Source organism: Meriones unguiculatus, chromosome 3, assembly GCF_030254825.1.
Source record: "Meriones unguiculatus strain TT.TT164.6M chromosome 3, Bangor_MerUng_6.1, whole genome shotgun sequence".
Taxonomy (NCBI): Eukaryota; Metazoa; Chordata; class Mammalia; order Rodentia; family Muridae; genus Meriones; species Meriones unguiculatus.
The window spans coordinates 139,869,576-139,886,302 of record NC_083351.1 but is presented as its reverse complement, the minus strand read 5'-3'; the positions used below and the strand labels follow the sequence as shown (position 1 = coordinate 139,886,302).

Sequence of the window (16,727 nt, the reverse complement as noted above, 5' to 3'; positions counted from 1 at the left end):
TGCCATTCCGGGCTCCCTTTCTGGCCGCTGCCCCTCTCTTTCTCTAGTCAGAGGCCCTGGAAACTCCTCCCTCATGATTTCAAGTCTCTAGAAGGAAAGCAATATCCCTGTTTGACTAATCTTGACACATCATTGAGAATCAGCTTCGTAATTAGCATGCCAGCTGTACTTGTTCTTCTAAAATGAGGCCTTTCTAATCCAGAGGAATTGGTAATCTAGTAAGGAAAGGGAAAGCAGGAAGCTTCCAATCTGGGCTTTCACCAGACCTGAGTTTCCAGACCCGGAACCAGTACTTCAAAAACCCATGTTTAAAGGTATTCCATTTGTGCGGTAGGGATGGATTTTTCAGCCGTATCTTGCTAGCATTGCAACGGAAATATTGAAATTACATTATTTAACTTAAATGGAGCCAAAAAATAAACATCACTCTCTCTGCCTCAGATTCCAAGAACCTGGCTAATTCCGCACACAGCCTTCAGACTTCCTTCCAGATGCTCACAGACATCTGCAGATGGTCAGGGGCGCTCTCCAGGCAGCTGGAAGAGCTGGCATGGAAAGGCGTACAACACCGCTCTCTAATCTGTCCTTCTTTCTTCACGTATTAACACTACAAAATATCTAAACCTTGTGCCTAGTCTACAGCCAGTACTCAAAAATATTAACTCCTAGCCTTTTACCTGTCACTCGCAACTTCCTCGAGAGGAATATTGTATTTAAAAGACAAGTTTGTAGACAGCTTGTCCTCGGGCCAGCGATCAGCTCATTTTCATTTGTTGATAGCCAAGTCCTTACAAGTCCTCAGGGCTAACCTTCGAAAGTTTATTGTAAGCTAGACACGACATTAAGCCCCCTATGTATTTTCTCTCAACTGCAACCTTCTGAGGTAATAATTTTCAGTTATTACTGCTGTTGTTAGAGATGTCTTATAATTATATATATATATATATATATATATATATATATATATATATATATAAACATTGAAGAATTTCAGTAAGTTGTCTGAGGTTCCACGGCCCAGCAATAATAGAGCCAGGGTTACATGGGCTCTTTGGCTCCAAGTTGCTGCTCATCTTGCTGTGTTTTTAGACTCCAGTCTTCGTGGTCCAGGAATCATTATAACATGCTGTCTCTCTACAAGAACGTCCATGGAAATGACAGTTATGCGGTCAGAACAGCTCACTCTCTGCTCAAGGGGAGCTTTTCAGGGACAGAGACTTGCTTATCTACCTATTCGCATATTCCAAGAGGAAGGCCACCTGAGGTGCCAGATGATTAAAGATCTCAAAATCAGAAAAACAGATAGGGGGTCTCTCCCACAGGCCTTTCTCTGCATCTATGATGCACTAAGGAACAATGCCAGGGGCCCGAGAGGTATTACAAAACAGTCATAAGCATGCACAAGGCAGTCCCAAGGATGCAAAGTTGGCTGGCGAGTCCTCCCTGCAAATGGCCGAAGGAGGCTAGAAAAATACCGAAAGCAGTCTTTTCTCCCTTGCCTCTCTACTTGGCCCACACCCTGTCGTTCTAACCCTCTTCCTGCAGTGGGTAAACCATACCGTTTTCTCCCCTTGGACCAGTCTCTAACTGAGCCAGGGAGGCTCCTCTTTGTGTGAAAAGCCTACATGGCCCTCCAGGTCTACCATAGCCTTTCCCTTCTCCGTCTGCTAAGTTCCCATCCTTCCTCCTGAGCGCTCCAGCTCATTCTCTATGCCCTTCTTGAAACCTGTACAGCTCTCATAGCCTCTGCTGCCCTCGCCTTCTGTTTCCTAAGTGGCACTTTTCACTGTGACTACGGGAGTCTAAGGTCCACCAGGGAATGGGTCTCCTTATCTCTCTCTCTCTGTCTCTCTCTCTCTCTCTCTCTCTCTCATGCACAGCACCATATTAGAACTGGTGAGTGATCAACTAACTACTTGTTGCTTGAATACATCAGTCGCAACTTTAATTTAGTAAAGCACCTAAAATCAGTGATTTCCCAAGCTTCTGTTGCTGTTGATGTTACAACTCAGGCAATTGACTGGCAGTTCGCAACATGAAGCCACCCAAGAAACTAAATTTACTCTAGAAATGTCTAGAAAGGGGTCATTACCTTTGATGATAACTAGGTAGGAATTCTGGACCCAAATCTATATGGTTTTCATTTTGATTTTCTTTGTCTAGGTAGATAACTTTAAAACTTGTATCTGTGGAAGTTGGAGGACCCTCAGCTTTCCTTCATCAAATGCCGATGCATGCTGTCTATAAAGTCCCCACACAGCTGAGCTCAAACACAGTCAGCCCCAAGAACAGGCATTTTTCCACATATGGGAACACCCCAGAAACCAAGAAAATCACACTTTTGATGTCTCAGAACTATGTGTGACCTTCCAGGCTTGATAGCACACACCTGTAATCCCCGCACTAGGGAGACAGAAGCAGAAGGACCAGGAATTCAAGGCCATCCCTGGCTACAGATCTGCCAGCCTAGGCTAGATGAGACCTCATCTCAAAAGAAAAACAAAGCTAAGTGACAGGAAACCCAAGTGGACCTCGTTAGGACTTTGGAGAGGAGTCACACAGCAAAGCACCCCCATCTCTAAGTTTGGTTTATGCTTTACAACAGATTAAATAAGGTAATTACAATGTTCACCTTAAAGAAAAAAAGAAATCTCGACAAAGTTACAGAGATTCCTGGACACTGAAGAAACATTTTTAAAGAGACAAAAAAGTCTTACCTTTCGTAGAATGTCAAACGAGTGTCTCAACACCAAAATGACTGACTCCGGAAGCCTAACTTGTTCTCCACGCCGTGTAAAAGCCAGTGTAGCCAAAACCCATCACTGCCGTGAGCAGCTCCTGGGATCCACCTCTCTCTCTCCTCCCCAGGGCTCCCAGTGAGTCACCGTTGAAAAAACTGCAGTACTGGACCGGTAGAACCCAGCCCGAGGTGGTGAGCCTCCGTGTTCGAGGTGACCGAGGCGGCAGGGACACTCCGAAAGTGACAAAAGCGATTAGCAAGTTCCTGTGCAGAAGTGAGTTTCCTGTCGCTGGCTTCTCCACAGAGGAGTTTCGCCTGTGTGGGTTTAGGGGCGTGTATGTGTGTGTGTTCCCCTCCGTGAGACTGTGAAACCTCCCCAGCCAAGAGGCACAAGAGGGCTTTTGCTGCGTGGCTGGATTCGTGTTTAATTTTATCTTTTTATCCTTCCTGGGTCATTTCTCTTTCCCCGTTCCCTCCTCTAAATCACCTACATGCAAGTGAGGAATGGGAGAGGGGAAAACTAGAATGATTCTTCCAAAAAGTGAAACAGATAGGAAAATCAATCTCACTGCACTGGCTGGTTTTGGTTAATTGAAGCTTAAGTAAAAGCTCTTAACTGAGCACCTAACTTCCGGGCTGAGGATGGAGTCAGTAGGTGAAGCGCTTGCCTTGGCCTTGATCTCGTGTACTGAAGAAAACCATCGATGGTAGCACACATCTGTGATTCCAACATCCGGAAGGACCAGAGATTCAAATTTTGCCAGACACGATGGCTCATGCCTTTAATTCCAGCACGCAAGAGGCAAAAGCAGGTGGATCTCTGTGAGTTCAGGGACAGCCTGGTCTACATAGAGAGCTCCAGAACAGCCAGGGCTACATAGAGAGTCCCTGACTCAAAACTATAAAAGGGAAGGGGCATTGTTCACCCTCAGCTGCCCAAGGAATTCACCACCATCGCAGCGGTAGACAGTAGGTGTGTTCTCTGGCTCACTCTGCTTTACTGATGATGAAGTGTGTTGCTGCTAGTATCCGTAAAGATTTTAAAAAAGAACAGGCGGAGCCATGCCAAAGCTCAAGCAACCGCCATACGGCAGCACCTGTGCTGGGAGGTAGTGGGCTCTGAGTTGTTTTCAGACTCCTCTGAGTTTCATTATTTGCCTAAAAACACAACTATACTTGCCCCGCCCCTCTGTGCCAGCCAGGTGTAGAGGCCATCTGCAACTACGTAGGGTATGGCCGAACCGCCTGAACTAACCATCTGACTCTCCTGAAGTATTAACGCCCCACCCCACCCCCATCCCATGACCCTGCACCCTAAGTCTTGAATCATTTACCTAAGTAAATGCTACTGCCTGGGATAGTATCTTGATCAAAATACCAGAGTGCCATAAAAATAAAGTCAATGACATTCAAGTCAACAACACAAAACGGTGTTCAGTGCTGGGGTGAAAACAGGGGAACACCCAAAGTTGAAATAAACTGTTATGACCTGATACTGTGCGAAGAGAAACACACAAAAATCAACACAAACAAGAGTCTCTACTTGCAGTACTAAGGAGGGTTGGAAGACAAAATATTCAAGTATTTCAGTAAATCCAAATGATAGCCATTATTACAAAGGAATCAGAAAAGCCAAGCCAGAAAGCAAGCTATGCTAGCGGGGCTGTGAACGGCTCACACATGAGAGAAAGCTTGCCATACAACTCGGACCAAAATTTAGAACATCTGAGGTGTTGGTGTTGTTGTTTTTAAGTTATCAGTACCAGGATGCCACCAGCAACGAAAGATCTCATTACTTTAACGCCCATCCCTCAGTTTTTTGGAAATGCAGCTACAGCTGTCATGGATAAGAGGAGGTCTGGGGAGAGGAAGAGGATCCAAAACAGAAACAAACAGCAAAAAGACTTTGGGGTAGCCATGAGATTGGAGGGGTGAAAGGTTGAAGTACCTACCGGCCAGGCAGTGGTGATGCACGCCTTTAATCCCAGCACTTGGGAGGCACAGACAGGTGGATCTCTGAGAGGCCAGCCTGGTCTCCAGAATGAGTTTCAGGACATCCAGGGATACAAAGAGAAACCCTGTCGACAAAGAGAGAGAGAGAGAGAGAGAGAAGGTCAATGTACCTGAGGCGTAATATGGGGGAGAAAAGGAGACGAAGACAATCAGGCTTACAGATGGGCACACAGAAGCCTCTTCAAGGGACCCAAGCAGCAACTTACTAGTAAAGTAGAAATGTCATCTCTAGTGAACACACATCTCTGTCAGAAGATTCCCTGTGGGAGGATTGATTACCACTGGGAAATTATTAGATAGGCAGCGCACAAATGATGTGTTGGATAATTTCTTCCTTTGCCTCTGAGTTTGTGTATCTAAGAATGAGGGTAGCTGGTAAAAACACAGACACTGCCAGTAAGTTAAAAAGCAAGAAATCTATCAGGGGGATGAAGTAGAAGGATCGGGAATTCAAGGCCATCTTGGGGCACACAGAGCATTTCCAGGCTAGCCTGGCTTCTGAGACCCTGTTTCAAAATTAAATAAATGTATGTATGTTAAAGTGAGGCCAGGAAAAAAACAAATACAAAAATTAAGCTTAATGAAGGGGGTTGGGTTAAAACAGAAAGTGTCTGCCGTGTGGTTCTAAGTGTTCTGGCAGCCAATACGAAGCAGAAAAACAGACATTTAAAAAGAAAAAAAAAAAAAACCCTCAGCAGTCACTGGATAAAAAATGGGCACATTACACCAATGCTCAAAAGTATAATTCTAGCATTCAAGAAGCTGAGGTAGGAAAACCATCATGAATTCAAGGCCTGCCTGGGCTTTGGAGGGATACTGTTCCCAAAACACAGAAGCAGATCAACAAATCTAGATACCTAGCTTGGGATGACGGCCCCCTGGCTTTTGGGTGCTAAGTCTACATAGATTATTTGCCTTTGGGTTATCACAGAGAAGACATCACGGAAGAAGGAAATTGCCATCCTTAAACAGCCAGCAAGCTTTGTGAGGTGAGTCTTCATATGCCTCTTCAAGACCAGGCTGATTTCATCTCAACACCTTAGGGAGCCTACAGGGACAATGGCGGCAGGGCATTGATGCATGGTGTGTGTCTCGCCAAGCTGCTCTAGTTCAATCCAGAACTGAAGACTGACCTCAGTTGTGCTTTGAGAGAGAGGCATCACCAACGGTTTTTTCTCACCCGGTTTCTACATGCTTTGGTACTCTAAAGCTTAAGATTTCAAAATGATCCATCTACAAGGGTGAGGTGGGGGAAAATAGTGCTTTTTCTCAGGGTACCAGTGAGCCGTGCCTCCTCTTGGGAGGAAAGAGGAGCAAGACAAAGGCAGCCACCCCCATGGACCACTCCTCCTCTTCCCAGAACTTCTGCCTCTGGGAAAACACAGCAAGACACACCACAGCAGGGTCTAGAAAGCTCTAGGCTGCACCCTTTCGTATTATCTTCACAGAGGTGGCCATGCTCCCAGCTCACGCGGCGTTGAACGTCTCCTAGGCCCCAGCACCCCTGCCCAGCTTGGAAGGAACTGAGAAGGGACAGACACGTGAGGCTGCAAGGTTCCTCTTTCCCATCCCTAGACTCAGCTGGATGACCACACTTCCTGTCTGAAGGACCTGCTCTCACTGCCTGTAGGAATGCCACCTTCTCTCTTCCTCTTGTGCTTTGTTCTTCTAACAGGGTTAAATGAGGCTGATAAAGAAGGAAGCCGGTATTCTACACCTGCCTATGACAGACACGTGCACGCATGCAGCCATCCTCTCTGGGTAGCGCTTCTCATGCTTTAGTCTGAGGGCCTCAGAGTGGCAGGCAGGAAGGAAACCTTCCACTCTAGACAGAGCTGGGCCATGGTGGGGAAGAGAGGGCGGTCAGCAAGACAAGGCCAGTGGTCCATTTTCTTAGTTTCAAGCATCCCTTCCAGTTAAGAAGCAAAGACTCGGGCTGGGCAGGTAAAGACACCGGCCGCCAAGGCTAACGACTGGGATTGATCCCCGAAACCCACACAGTAAAAGGAGGAGAACTGATTCCTACAAGCTGTCATCTGGCCTCCATACATGTATCCACCACCACCACACTCATGCTAAACAAACAAACGGGCTGTAAAAAAATAAGTAGTTAACTTAAACAAAAATGTTTCAAAGTCACCCCAGACTACACAATACCCCAGCCTGAGATACATGAGGCCCTGTCAAAAAACAAAGACATTCTCAAAAACACCTTCAATTCATTTTAAATGCTCTTTGAGAAGGGCCAAAGGAGGTCAGACTGTGTCTTCAGGGGCCTTCACGCTTGAGACCCTTTTTCTTTTTGTTTTGTTTTGTTCTGTTTTGTTTGTTTCAAGACAGGGTTTCTCTGTGTAGCCCTGGCTGTCCTGGACTCGATTTGTAGACCAGGCTGGCCTCGAACTCACAGTGATCCACCTGCCTCTGCTTCCCCGAGTGCTGGGATGACAGGCGTGCGCCGCCATGCCCGGCTGAGAGTGTTTAAATAACAAGGCATCCGAGCCTGCACTCTGAACTCACACATACTGTAGTCTCGCAGAGGCCGCCTGCCCGCTACAGTGGAGAGGCCTCTTGTAGAACCGCCATAGTTGGTGGTGGACAGTTCGTTTTGGAAGCTTTCAGACAGGAGTCATTTACTGAGCTACTTCCACCCTGGGTGTGTACCCAAAATTATACCGGTTCGGTGGAGAGCGTTGGTTGGCACTGACTCATGTTTGTGAAGCGCCACCTCATAAAACAGCTCTCCAAGGGAGGGAAAGATGCACTGAATCTTGTTTCAGTGATTTGGGTTTCCAGACAGGCCATTAGCCATCCTGGAGTTGTTTTAAGGCAACTCTCTACTGCGTTAAGTGACAGTATTAAGACAAAGCACCCATTCCTTCTGACTGGGAGACTTTCCTGATAGGGATTATGAAATGTTAGCTCTACTTCACAGAAAAGATCTTAATTATGATGTGTCGTTTTTGATGTAAAACTACAGTCACATAAAATATCTCTGTAAAGTTCTGAACATTAAAAAATATCTTAGAAATCTCACGGATGACTTCCTCCTTGCTACGTCTGATTTATTACAAACCAGGGGCTCCCTGACCAGATAAGAATATCACTCCACACACACACACACACACACACACACACACACACACACACAGTCTCGCTTCCCTCTTACAGACATAACCATAAACCCATCGTTTTCTCCCCTCCCCCACCGTTATTCTCATCATCTGTTTTGGTGTAATGTAGCACGTTGCTTTTCTCGTTCCTGTGAATATCAGATTCTCAGGATTCTCAGCTGCCGTTTTTTTCCCTCGACTCTGTTTGCCTCACATGTCTGCACTTACCAAGCAAATACGTACACCGTGGTTCTTTTGATTGCAAAGCTCTCTTCATAGCAATGCGGTCTGGTTGCAGAAGGGGATGGCCACACTCAGGACGGCCACTCAAGCTAGGGCTCCACAGCCAGGGCTCAGCTCTTTCCGTGAGACTGTCGGGGAGGGCTGGTGGAGTCAAGTGGTCACTACTCCCCACACAGCCCCAGATGCACTGTCCCGCACTGCAGATATCGATCAAGAGTTTTTAGAGCCCTTACAAAATCCCTGATAAACATCCCCTGAAGCCAGGAGCTCTCCATTCTATGCGCTCCTTGTTTCTGACACCGAATAGCCAACTGGTCACTCACCTAACTCAGTGGCTATGGCAGCATGTGGCTGGCAAGATCCAATCTCATCTATAAAGATAGACTGATGGCGTTTTTTGAAGAAGGGACCCTGCAGGCTCTGAGAACAAGGCCACAAGAGAAAAAGTGACATGTGAGGAGAGTGAGAGCAGCATTTTGGGGTCCAATGCGTGAACACTTCAGAAGCTACTGCCACGACACACCACGAACACTGGTGCAGTCAGGCTGCACAGGAGGAGGAGGAGGAGGGGGGCCACTCCTGCCTCTTCTCACGCTCAGACTGAATTCGTTGCCTTGATAGGGATCTTCACTTTGGGCGCAGACATCACAGGGTAACTGTAACCCGGCACATCTCCTCATCGCCCGGGGTGCAAGCGTCTCAGTTACGGGGCAGAGCAGGGAGAGCCCTCCCCTCCCCTCAGAGTGACTGCTCTCGGTGCCATTCTGGAGGGAACAAGCTTGAAGCATGCACCGGGGCACTTTCAGAGTGTGGAGAAAGGGTAAGTTTGGGCTCAAACCAGACATACTTTAAAACTCAACTCCATTTCTGACTAAGAAAAAGGTCCTGGCCATCCCATCAGCGAAACAGGTAGATTACTCTCTAGTCTGGACAGGCTGCATAAAAACATAATAATAATAATAATAATAATAATAATAATAATAATAATAATAAATATGCCTAGCCTAGCTCAGTGGCGGTGGCCTACAGTCCCCAGATCCCAGCAACAGGAAGGTTGATGTTGGGAGTTCAGAAGTCTGAGGCCCTTGTCAAATGAGTTGGTTAAAACTATACATGGCTTAAGATATGGTGGCTATACACTCTTGGGTGTTGTTACTGCCACTCCTGTTTTCAGTTTTTTGCCTCCTGGGGTCCTTTCACAGTTGCCTTTACCCAGCCTTAAACAATTGTAGGATTGGAGAAAGTTTGCCAATCCCCAAATCCTTGTGAGGATAAACCCACAGAGGCCTCTACATCACAGACAAACTTGCAATGTTGTACGTTCACTGTCCATGAGCTAAAGGAACCTGGAACCTTTCCAATTAGCTTATTAATGCAATGATGCAGTCTCTTATACATAATATGAACATTAAGGAACATTCAAGAATCTCTCCTGATGTCACCGTACTAAGAACGCTTAGGATGTTGTTTTCTTTCATTGAGCAAATATTTACTGCACAATTTTGCTTTACTATTTATTAGATACTAAGTTAGGCACTAGAAAGGCAGCATTCTCCAACAAGAAAAAAACAAACAAACAAACAAACAAACAAACAAACGGCTTGGTCTTCTGAGTTTGTCTACAGGGAAGACCAGCCATATATATGTGCAATTCAATCATGCTTTATGCTAACAGTATGCAGACTGCTAGGAAGAAAAATAAAGCAAGGAAGGGAAGAGGGAGCTTGGAGGCAGGGCAGTCGAGAAGGTCCTTGTGGGGAAGAAGGCAAAGTCTTTTTAGAGCCATTTTTCTTGTGCCTTTTTCTGTTTAAGCGGATCCTTGAAATCAGCAACAATCCCTCAGTGGTCATTTTCATGCTGTGTCCCAGCCTTCTTCGTGCCAACAGGAACCAGCCTCCTCTTCTGCCAGGTCCTCTGACTGTGAATGCAGCCCTTCCCCAGCAGCAGGGAACCCAATTTATGCTCACCCCAACCCAGGCCTCCTCTCACCTCTACATTTCTGAGCCTTTCTTTTGTCTCTTCTCCGAATCCCCAGGTATTTTTCCATTAACAGCCTGGGGGGCTTTTGTCTATAGGAACTAGGACAAGGGCTCAGGCACCGAGTGCAAGTCCAGGCCAGTGTCACAGGCTGGTTTTTGCTTCAGCTTGCTAGTCTCTGTCTCACAGAATAGTATCAATGGCTGCTGTTGTCCTGCTTGCCGAGCACCTCACCTGTGTGCTCTCTGTGAGTTAGTTTTCCTACTGAATCACTCTAGCAGTTACGATGATGTATCAGAGTTATCTGTGTTTACAAAGGAAGATACAGATTAAGAACAGAGAGGTTAGGTAGCTTCCTGAGGGTGACAAATACAATATAGTCGAACCTGATCCCAGAGGACCTGCTTCACAATGACAGCCATTTGAATTTGGCTACAATCTGTGATACACTTGACTGCAGGATACAGCCATATCCTTTAAATAGTGGTCATTCTCCCCCATCAGATGGGGTACCTCAAACTTGTTTGTCTCAGCCTGAATTCAAAATGGCTTGTGAGGACCAGTTTTTAAAGTTTAAAACTTTAAAAAACTTTAAAAACTATTATATACCTGTCTCATGCCTGTAATTCCAAGACTAGGGATGCTGAGGCAGGAGGATAGAGAATTTAAAGGCAATGAGGGCTATGCAATAAAGCCTGGTCTCAAAGACAAAAACAAACAAGCAAAAAACACTATTCACATTACCGAGAAAGCTTTCATTTCCTCGCTCTTTCCCTTGCCCCTTTAAATAGGTCTCTCTCTCTGTCTCCCTTTTCCCCTCCCCCTCTCCATCTTCCTCTCCCTTTCTTTTCCCCTCCCACATCCTAATGCCTCATTTCCTGCTTAAGCAAAGAAGGCTTAATTTTCAGACATATTCATTTTTAGGGGCATAGTTTGTGTTTGTTTGTCTGTTTGTTTTGTTCTTTGTTGCATTGTTTGTTTGTTTTTTTAAGACAGAGTTTTACTGTGTAACCCTGGCTGTCCTGGAACTTATTCTGTACACCAGGCTGGCCTTGAACTTATAAGAGATCTGCCTGCCTCTGCCTTCCAAGTGCTGAGATTAAAGACCTGCACCACCACCGCCTGGCTAGGTGTCATCTCTATGAGCTGCTGTCGCTGTACAACTAAGAGGAGCTTCGTCTACAAGCAAGCAGTTTTGCTGCAGTGTGAATGGTATATAAAATGACTTTCATTTGCTCTTTTGAAAAAGTTCTGGACGCTTACAGACATGCATTGATTCCTACGCTAGGCATTTCACTGCCTGCTAAAAGGCACACAAAAGTAGATTTACTGTGGGCTGTTGATCCATAATATGAACACGTAGAGCTCTTACGTGAATCTCTTGCCTCCCAGTTGGTTGCCTGTCTTAGAAATATCTACTAGCTGGGGTCCGGAGAGAGGGCTCGGCGGTTAAGGGCACTCTCTGATCTTCCAGAGGACCCACATTCAGTTCCCAGCATCAGGTGAGTATCAGGCGGCTCACAACCACCTCTAACTACAGCTTCAGGGGTGTACAACCCACTCTTAGGGCCTCTTCAGGCAAGCACACACTCACCCCCACACACTCACTCACACAAACGAAATTTTAAAAATATACAAATGAATCTTAAGGAAAAGAAATGCTCACTTGGTCAAGATAAATAGTAAACATTGCATCAGTTAAGTAAAAACATGAATTCCTTTCTTACACATGTAATGTTCAAGGAGAGAAAAACCCCTGCATACATGTCTGTACTTATTTATAAACTGAAACACAAGGAAATCAGAACACACCCTGAGTTGAAAATAAAATGACCAGTAGCGTTTTTTATTTGGTTTGTTGCGGTTATGTCTGTTTGAGACAGGGTCTCTCTACTATGCAATTCTGGCTGTCCTGGAACTTGATATGTAGATGAGACTGGCCTCAAACTCACAGAGATCCACCGGCATCCACCTCCTGAGCACTGGGATTAGAGACGTGCGCCACTATGCCTGCCTGACTGAACAGCGGTATTTTAATTACATGTAGCAGGTAAAAAATATATATATATATATATATATATATATATATATATATATATATATATTCTGGACATTTGTGTAAATATATATATATTTACACAAATGTCCAGAATACCTAGAGATTTTTAGGCCATCCATGAAGGTTGGCTTTGTTTTTCTTTGTAGATTTCACTTACTGGATGAAAATGGTTGACCAGTTATTGTTCCTTCAGCTCTGTTTGCTTCAGGAAAAAGCTTCTGTCTGTCCAGCTGATGAAACTGGAACAGCTGGTCTGGAGCTTCAGAAAGCAGAATTCAGATCAAACTACACCTTCATTTCTTCTCCTCCTTCTGCTCTTCTTCCTCCTCTTCTTCTTCTAATCAGTTGTTGTTTTTTTGTGTTTTGTTTTGTTTTGTTTTTTTAATTTGGCACTGGGTGTCTAGCCGGAGGCCTTGCAAGGCAATGCCCTCAACCACGGGGCTGCCTTCCTTTGCTCCCAATTAACTTCATGTCCTGGAGACTCCCACTTGCTCAGTATAACGATACATTATGGTCATTTTGGTAAGAGTGTAAATCCTATTCTCTGTCTTGCTGATACAACCTTTGTGAAGAGAAAGATGTAGCCGAATATCTGTACTTAACTTATAAATTGCAACTCAGCCCATAGATAAAATTCATAAACACATAAAACAGAGCAGGATGTCATCCAACGGATATCATTTCTGGGGATAGTCAAGGGTTCAATGGGGAAGCCCCTTAGAGCACTGGCCTCTCTCTACCTCCTTCTACCTCTCTCTACCTCTGGAAGGCACTGCTCTCCAGTCTTTACTGCTACCGCCTCACTCTGAAGACAGTATCAACTCAGGAACTCACAGGGTCTTTAGTGACGGACTGGTCGGTGTGCATGCACGATACTGTTCAGTGAAACAAACGCCAGTTAAAACCTGCGCTTGTAACTGCACTGAGCGAGCCTCCCTAGGTTTCTTCTGTACACCCTTCCCATTACTTCCCCCCGCCCAACATGTTTCATGTAACAACTGATGATTTTTTATAGCCACTGATTCTCAGAGGAAAATCACTGAACCACAGCTGAGCACAGCAAAGTCATCCTCCTCTCTATTGTCATGGCTCGCAGACAGACCCTCCCTCAGGGGGAAACTCCAGAGGTCTGAGGGTTAAACCTATTAGGAACCCTGTCTTAGCTTCCCCTTAAAATAGGAGTGACAGCTGGAAAAAAAAAAAAATCTCCTGGGCTCTCTACCAGTTTTATCTTCTTCTGGGAAGATGAAGAGGCATTCGGAAACAAGTTGAGTGGGGTTTCCGGAAAATTAATTCAGTCTCTGAGCTCAGAAAGAAAGAGGTAGTGGGAAATGCTTGATGCTCGTTAAGGGAAAACATGTTTGCGGCAGGGGCAGCCAACCAAGGCAAGATGGAGTTTCAAGCTAACCCACTTCTTACTTATTATTATTACCGAAGTTACTGTGACTGGGCATATTTTATCACTTAGAAGAAAAAAGGATTCCCGTATTTCTCATAAGTGGACCCTTTCTGTTTAAACTGCATTTAAATTTTCAAGGTTAGTTGTAAATATCTGTTCATTTTACTTCTTTAACAGCATAGTTTTTTAATTGCTATTCAATTTTTTTTCCAAATAATACTTTTCATTTCTTAAATTTATATGAAAAAAAAGCAGCTTTTACCATTTGAACAACCTGTCATTGTGATGTTCATTTTCCAAAATATGGTATTTTTTGTTAATTGATATTGTTATATTTTTAATTATAAAATATTTAAGTTTCTTAAAAGTACTTTGAAAGAAATATATTAACAATCCTAAGTTTTATTTTAGCTTACTTGTTTTTCAATTTATAGTTCGCTTTCATAACTATTACCAGAATTGATCACCTTATAAGATTATAGTAAAATAGCAAAAAACCATTATCATCTCCTGTATTTTTACTCTGTAAATGGGAAATCTGAAACTCAGGGAACCTGAAAAACTTACACGAGACCACACAGCCAAAGAGAGAGTGACACTGGGATCAACTTTTCCAAATCAGCTCTCTATAGTACTAGAGGTCACACTACATGGAAAAGAGAGATGCAAACTGACCCTTGACCTCTTCACCAGAGGTCATAGATTTATTAGTAGAAAGGTAAGTTATGAAGTTATCTGTTCAATAAAATATACATTTTCAAAGATTTATTTTGATGTGTGTGTGACCGCAGAGGCCAGAAGAGGCATTAGACCCCCTTGCAATTACTGAAGAACACCACATGCTCTTAACTGCCGAGCCATCTCCCCAGCCTCCAATTCCCAATTCCATATGAAAAAAAAAAAAAACCAAATGTATCCATACGTCTGAAAGCTAAGAATAATTATGCAGATTGAATGGGGACATTAGAGATAATTTCTCTTGTTTTTCTCCTTAGTATTTTGGACTTTGTACATTTTCAGTAAATCAGAGAGAACAAACTCCATAACAAGAAGGGTAAGTGCTCGTCTATGTTTAATACAGTGCTACAGTGCAGTCTGTATCTAGTTCAGTCTCTTCTGTGATTATCTAGTGTATTTTATTTCATTTCTTTTTTTTTTTTTTGTATTTGTTTTTTGGCTTTGTTTCTTGAGGTGTCCCTGTTGCCCAACCTGGGAATTTTTTTTTTAAGCAGGTGTGGTTTCAATGTTTAAAAAAAAAAGGGGGGGTGTGTTTTTTTCCATTCTGGTCCAAGTAGCATACTTGGTGTTTTGAGAACTCAACACCAAAAAATTCATTTCTGTGGCTCTCATTCTCTCTGGACTGTCTTGATGCTTAACACAGACTAGCACCTGCCCTGCATACATTTTTAGTTTTCCTTGCTTCGCCCAGGAGTCATTTATTCTTTTCCTTGCTACAACAAATAAATAAGATTTAAAAAGCAAACAGCAACAACAACCAAATAAAGCTATTTGGGGATGTGCAAAATGTCCCATACTGAATGGGGTGAATCGACAGGGGCTGAGTGGGAGGTGAATCATGTTGTTCAGTCAAAGATGATTAAAAAATAAAGAATTTCTACTTCTTGGCTTCCCAGCTTCCCTTGCAGCTAAGAGTGTCCATATCACCCAGTTCAAGCCAATGAAATGAGGAAAATCTTCTTGCTTGCTTCCTAACCAGGAGATGTGGGCAGGGGCCCTGACATTTTTTTTTCTTGCTTTGAGGGCTAAATGAGATGTGGGGTTCCAAGGGCTGGAAAGACAAGAGTACTGCAGAGAGAAGCAGGAGCCTGCCATCGCTGGCCTGTGCACCATCTATTATTCTTTTTGTATGTGAGAGGATAAAATGGTTCAATTAGGTGAGCCGAGTTTCCTTGTTCTCATAACTGACACTGAATGCCTGTTAGTGATGTAGTTAAAATGGTAAAAGCAATAACAAATAAGAAAGGTTTGAAGTTGACACTACCAATTAAGACATAAAGAACTTAGCCAAACCCCAACCTTAATAACCAATGGTGTAGAATGATGCTTAGAAATGGTTAGATTATGACTGGGTCATTGTACAGGTAGGTTTGGTGTGGTTGTTGTTTTGTTTTGAGTCAGGGTCTCATGTAGCCCATGAGGCAAGGATGGCCTTAAACTTCTGATCCACCTGCTCCTACACCCTGAGTACTGGGATTACATTCATGTGCCATCCATCTGGTTTTATCCAATGCTGATGATGGACCCCAGGACTTTGCACAGGCTAGGTAAGCGCTCTTCACTATAAATCCCCAGTGCTCAGTACAGAGCTTGTCCATTGCCTGTTTCATCCACTCCTCCATTTTTAAAATGGTGGACCACATAGGCTACAGTTTCTACATTTAAAAAGTCTCAAATAACTGGGCATGAGGGCTCCTGTCTATAATTCCAGCACTTAGGAGTCTGAGGCAGGGGGATCACCACAAGTTCATTACCAGCCTGAGCTAACCAGCGAATTCTTGGCCCGTCCAGGCTAAGAATGAGATCCTGTGTAAAACAACACAAAAATATGGACATACACATATGTTCAAAATAAAGTAATTCTGATAGAAATGCCTTTTTAAATTAAAGAATTTGTAGCAAATATAAGAAAATGTTTTGCTCCCTCCCATCTTCAAGACAATGCCAAACTTCTCAGTCCATGTTTTCAGCTTGATCCTCTACTATGCGCCCTGTCACAGCTGCTTTGAACATACTTTTTCTCGACTCTGTGCAGATTCCTGGCACAGCTTAAAAGGCCTTGCCTTTAGAGGAAGGTTCAAAAAGCTAGAAGAATAGAGCCTTAACATTTTCATCATAAATGATACATGCTTGATTAACATATTTAGCACAATTATATGCATGTGTTGAAGTACTGCCCTGTACTCCGGTAACGTGCACATTTTAATAGTTTTTCTACCAATTCAAAATCAATTTAACAGCAACCTATCCTCTGCCTTTCTCTTCTGCTAGGGATGCTACTCTGCTCTCCTTAGCTTCCAGCCTCCCATCTTCTTGAACCAAGAGTCATGCCTTTGATTAAGCTGCAGAGTCCCAATGGAGAGAGAGTTAATGATACAACCAGATACATGTAACTACAGAGACTATGTTGGAAGACTTGAAATGAGATGAAGTGAGATGAAGGAGATG

At 44.0% G+C, this 16,727-nt stretch overlaps 1 protein-coding gene and 2 long non-coding RNA genes across 5 annotated transcripts in view; 2 read left to right on the top strand and 1 right to left on the bottom strand.

The window, feature by feature from the left end:
- Positions 1-3,225, bottom strand: part of Rhoh (ras homolog family member H) — a 36,053-nt gene extending 32,828 nt beyond the window's left edge. For all 3 annotated transcript variants that reach the window (XM_060380663.1, XM_021653255.2, XM_021653253.2), the window contains exon 1: positions 2,718-3,225. The gene's annotated coding sequence lies outside the window, so the exon portion shown is untranslated. The remainder of the gene's footprint in view (positions 1-2,717) is intronic.
- A 7,923-nt stretch (positions 3,226-11,148) lies between these two features.
- On the top strand, positions 11,149-15,357 carry LOC132652805 (uncharacterized). The gene is made up of 3 exons (XR_009590363.1): positions 11,149-11,295; positions 14,537-14,595; positions 15,303-15,357. It is a non-coding gene; the product is annotated as an uncharacterized LOC132652805 (long non-coding RNA).
- A 1,198-nt stretch (positions 15,358-16,555) lies between these two features.
- LOC132652804 (uncharacterized) overlaps positions 16,556-16,727 on the top strand; it is a 10,697-nt gene continuing 10,525 nt past the window's right edge. The window contains exon 1 of the long non-coding RNA XR_009590362.1: positions 16,556-16,727. This exon is cut by the window's right edge and continues 3 nt beyond it. This is a non-coding gene — a long non-coding RNA (uncharacterized LOC132652804).